Source organism: Colobus angolensis, unplaced genomic scaffold, assembly GCF_000951035.1.
Source record: "Colobus angolensis palliatus isolate OR3802 unplaced genomic scaffold, Cang.pa_1.0 Scaffold44, whole genome shotgun sequence".
In the NCBI taxonomy this organism is placed as follows: Eukaryota; Metazoa; Chordata; class Mammalia; order Primates; family Cercopithecidae; genus Colobus; species Colobus angolensis.
Window position 1 is genome coordinate 7,048,967 of NW_012117821.1, and position 5,354 is coordinate 7,054,320.

Below are 5,354 nucleotides of genomic sequence, written 5' to 3' on the forward strand. Positions count from 1 at the left end.
CTCGGCTCACTGCAACCCCTGCCTCCCAGGTTCAAGCAATTCTCCTGCCTCAGCCTCCCAAGTAGCTGGGATTACAGGCGCCTGCCACCACACCTGGCTAATTTTTTGTATTTTTATTAGAGACGGGGTTTTGCCATGTTGGGCAGGCTGGTCTCGAACTCCTAACCTCAGGTGATCCACCTGCCTCAGCTTCCCAAAGTGCTGGGATTACAGGTGTGAGCCACCGTGCCCAGCTGTTACCCTCTCTTTAGTGAGGACCTGCTCTAGAGCAGGCTTATAGTGACTTCCAGGGACTTTCCAGCTCATCCATTTGTTTAAATGGAGGGCACAGTCAACACCTGCCTCTAGGGATCTCTTCTGAAATCTGGAAGAAAAACAAAAATGAGACTCTTGAATTATGATATTTCACCTCCATAAAGGGGGACAAAAGGCCCAAGATTGCTAAATGGTTGCTGCTGCTGCCCAATCCTATTTTAAGTTCTGACGGTCTGACTTTGGGCAAGTCATTTAGATAAAGCCAGAACCACATACCTTCCCTAACTAACCCTCCCTTTCCAGAATCCTTCACTAGATACTAAAAGGGAAGGGTGACTTCAATTTTCTCACCTGCAAAAGATAAGCTCCTAAGTCTCCAGGTTCAGGGATTTGGAAGGCATTGCATCCAGACCTAAAAGTCTTTTAAAGTTTGATGAGTTTGATTTTCTTAAAGATAGCAAGTAGGCCGGGCGCCGTGGCTCAAGCCTGTAATCCCAGCACTTTGGGAGGCTGAGACGGGCAGATCACGAGGTCAGGAGATTGAGACCATCCTGGCTAACACGGTGAAACCCCGTCTCTACTAAAAATACAAAAACTAGCCGGGCGAGGTGGCGGGCGCCTGTGGTCCCAGCTACTCGGGAGGCTGAGGCAGGAGAATGGCGTGAACCTGAAAGGCGGAGCTTGCAGTGAGCTGAGATCCGGCCACTGCACTCCAGCCTGGGCGACAGAGCGAGACTCCATCTCAAAAAAAAAAAAAAAAAAAAGTAAAATAAAATCTGCAACAGCATTTACCATCTCAAGAGGAGTTTTCAGGCCTCTTATTTAGGGCTTTCCCGTTTTCCTCCTTTTTCTAAATATTTTCTGAACATTGTTACTAGGTAGAAGAAGAGAAAAATGTGGCTTTTCGATAGAGTTGTGGGAAAAGCATCTTCTTTGAGAAGAGCCCCCCATGGTCCTTGGGTGCCGCTGTTCCTGGGAATGGGGCTGTCAGGTGCCCACATGGGAGGTCTTCTGTGCTCTGAGCTGTCACCCCCTCCCTTTCTCCACTGCTCCCTTGACCCTTCTGGGCTACTCAGAGAACAGTTCTGCTGCTAAGAGTCCACTGTTTGCCCTACCCCAGCACCCCTGCTCTCTGACTGCCAAGCCCTGCCACTGTGGGATTTTCTAGAATCTTCTAGAATGTTCTTTATGCCTGGTTCTTCCAGCTGGAGGCTCTTCCAGCTGGAGGCTCTGCTGTGGACAAGGGTGTAAGCAAGGCTCTGAGATTGGTTATCTTTATCACTGTGACTAAAACACTCAACCCAGGTCATGCTTTTAGGGAAACAGTTCACTTCCATATTTTTAAAATGTTGAACCATATGAATATTACCTATTCAAAAAACTAATTTAAAACTACATTTGGGGAGTGAGAAACAGGTGGGAAATAAAGAAGACTCTGACAGGAGGATGGTAATTAGGAATAAGATGTCAGGAAAACAAATAGGTCCTGAATGTCCAATTCTGAGTCCTCCCATAAGACTCAGACCTGCATGGCACTGACACCAGAGTTTCCATTTATTACTCTAGTCATAAAATATCAGCTTTCCCATACCAGCTGAGCTCCTTCCCATGGTCTTTTCTCCACAGCCTCTGAAGTTGGGCTAAAATTCGACTCCAATAAGTCAAATCCCCCCATGCAAAGACAAAACAACGTGTCAGTCGGGAAAAAAACACAAAACCAAAGCACCCCCTATTTTTAGTTCCTCTGAGATACTTATCTTTTTTATATTTTAACACCTCTGCTGGCAGGAACCTATTTATTTTAAATATCACTAAACTGAAGATTTAACTTATTTGTTCCCATTTATTAATACGTTGCCTCAATTTTCTATGTCCTCTTTAAATTTTAAATAAAAAATTTGTGTTTTCTCACCTCATTTATTTTTCCCCTCTTTTATTTATAAATTTATCAACTAATATATATTGTATATTTAATAACTTCCAAACCGTGTACTAGGCATTGCAGAGCTGCAATATGGAATCAGGGGTTACCCCAAAAACTTACTAGCAAGGAAGTTAGCAAATGTGTACATAAATAACTACATAATACAAGATAGAACATCAAATGTCTTAAAAAGAAGTAAAATAAAGTGGAAGGATTGAAGAACTTTAAGGAATAGAAGTTTTAGGTATATGCCATGTCAGAGCTATTCCAAAAAGGGTGTCTTAGTGTGCTCGCAGTGCCAGGTGCCATAACAAAATACCATAGACAGTGTATCAGTCAGGGTTCCCTAGAGGGACAGAACTAATATCTATATATCTATATATATAGCCTGTATATATTTTTATATATAAAGGTTATATATAGAGACTTTATATATAGAGAGGCTATCTATATAGGCTTTATATATACATATAAAGGAGTTTATTAAGTATTAACTTACACAATCACAAGGTCCCACAATAGGCTGTCTGCAAGCTTGAGAAGCGAAGAGAGCCAATCTGAGTCTCCAAATTGAAGAACTTGGAGTCCAGTGTTGGAGGGCAGGAAGCATCTAGCACAGGAGAAAGAGGTAGGCTGGGAGGCTAGGCCAGTCTCACCTTTTCACGTTTTTTTCTGCCTGCTTTATATTCTCTGCCAACTGATTAGATTGTGGCCAGCAGATTAAGGGTGGGTCTGCCTTCGCCAGTCCACTGACTCAAATGTTAATCTCCTTTGGCAACACCCTCACAGACACACCCAGGATCAATACTTTGCATCCTTCAATCAAGCTGACACTCAGCATGATAACAGGGCCGGGCACGGTGGCTCACACCTGTAATCCTAGCACTTTGGGAGGCCTGAGCTCAGGAGTTTGTGACCAGACTGGGCAACACAGTGAAACCCAGTCTCTACTAAAATACAAAAAATTAGCCGGGCGTGGCAGTGTGCGCCTATAGTCCCAGCTACTCAGGAGGCTGAGGCAGGAGAATTGCTAGAACCCAGGGGGCAGAGATTGCAGTGAGCCGAGATATTGCTGCTGCATTCCAGCTTGGGTGACAGAGTGAGACTCTGTCTTTGAAAAAAAAAAAAAAAAAAAAAACCATAACAGACGGGTTGGCCTATACAATGGAAATTTATTTTCTCACTGTTCTGGAGGCTAAAAGTTCCAGATCAAGGTCCAACAGGGTGAGTTTCCAGGGAAGCCTCTTTTCCTGGCTTGCAGATAGCCACTTTGTCCTCACGTGGACTTTCCTCTGTATGTGCACGGAGAGAGAGCCAGCTCTCTGATGTCTGTTCTTATAAGGACACTAGGCAACTGGATCAGGGCCCCACCCTGATGACCTATGTTAACCTTAAGTACTTCCTTAGAGGTTCCATCTTCAAATATAGTCACCTTGTGAGCTTTAGTGTATGAATTTTGGGGGGACACAGACATTCGGTCCCCACCAAAGAGATTGAAAGATAAGAAAGAAGCCAGGCACGGTGGCTCATGCCTGCAATCCCAGCACTTTGAGAGGCTGAGGCGGGTAGGTCACTTGAGGTCAGGAGTTCGAGACCAGCCTGGCCAACATGGTGAAACGCCATCTCTAATAAAAATACAAAAATTAGCCGGGCATGGTGGCAGGTGCCTGTAATTCCAGCTACTTGGGAGCCTGAGGCAGGAGAATCGATCCCGGAAGACAGAAGGTTGCAGTGAGCCAAGATCATGCCACTGCACTCCAGCCTGGGCAAAAGAGCAAAACTCCATCTCAAAATAAATAAATAAGAAAGAAGAAGGCATTCTACTGGAGAGAAAAGTGTGAGGTGAGGTTGGAAAGGGAACAGCATTTTTGGAACACCACATGGTTGAATGTGGTTCAATAGCCAGTGAAGAGGAATAGCAGGAATAGTGTTGGCAAGTTGGTTGGGTGTCAGTTTGTGGTGTGTCAAATGCCAAGTTTAGGACTTTAGATTTCATTCTGTAGGTATCCAGGAGTTAGAGTAAAACGTTTTTAAGTAGAAAGGCTGTATTACAGGAAGATTAACCTGACAGGTACCACTGCAATGATGCTGAGGTCCTGCCGATCTAGGAATTTAGGAAACTCCTGCCACTCAAAGTAGAAAAAACCTAAACTGTTTACAACGCACTTTCTCATATATTATCTTGGACTGACCTTAACAATTAGAACTAAGAGCTATGCCACTTCTCCAGCCATATGTAGGACAAAGAAACAAAGATAATTACCTCACGTCACGGGAGCCAGAAGAAAACCAAGGTGGGGGCCGGGCGCGGTGGCTCAAGCCTGTAATCCCAGCACTTTGGGAGGCCGAGGTGGGCGGATCAGGAGGTCAAGAGATCTAGACCATCCTGGCCAATATGGTGAAACCCCGTCTCTACTAAAAATACAAAAATTAGCCGGCCGTGGCAGCACGTGCCTGTAGTCCCAGCTACTCCAGAGGCCGGAGAATCTCTTGAATGCGGGAGGTGGAGGTTGCAGTGAGCCGAGACTGCACCACTTCACTCCAGCCTGGACGACAGAGCCAGACTCCATCTCAAAAAAAAAACAGAAAACCAAGGTGGGGCATCACAGCCTCTGTTCAGGAAGTCCACACCTGGATTGGTGATACTGCTGCTGTGGTCTCTTGCATGGTTTCCCAGGTTGGCCTGGACTCCTGATCATAGGCCAGACTTCCTGATACTAATTTTTTTTAACTTAAAAACATTTTTGACATACAACAAATACATAAAAGTGCATAAAACATAAATGTACGGTATAATAGCTGACCACGTAATATTGATATATTGATCTAAAACAGAACCCCTTTGAAAATAAAAAAAAAAGGCTACTATTAATATTTAACCTGGCTGGGCATGGTGGCTCACGCCTATAATCCTAACATTTTGGGAGGCCGAAGCAGGTGGATTATTTGAGGTCAGGAGTTCGAGACCAGTCTGGCCAGCATGGCAAAACCATGTCTCTACTAAAAATATCAGAATTAGTTAGGTGTGGTGGCGGGCGCTTGTAATCTCAGTTACTTGGGAGGCAGAGGCAGGAGAATTGCTGGAATCTGGGAGGCAGAGGTTGCAGTGAGCCGAAGTCGCGTCACTGCAGTCCAGCCTCGGTGACAGAGCAAGACTCTGTCAAAAAAAAAAAAA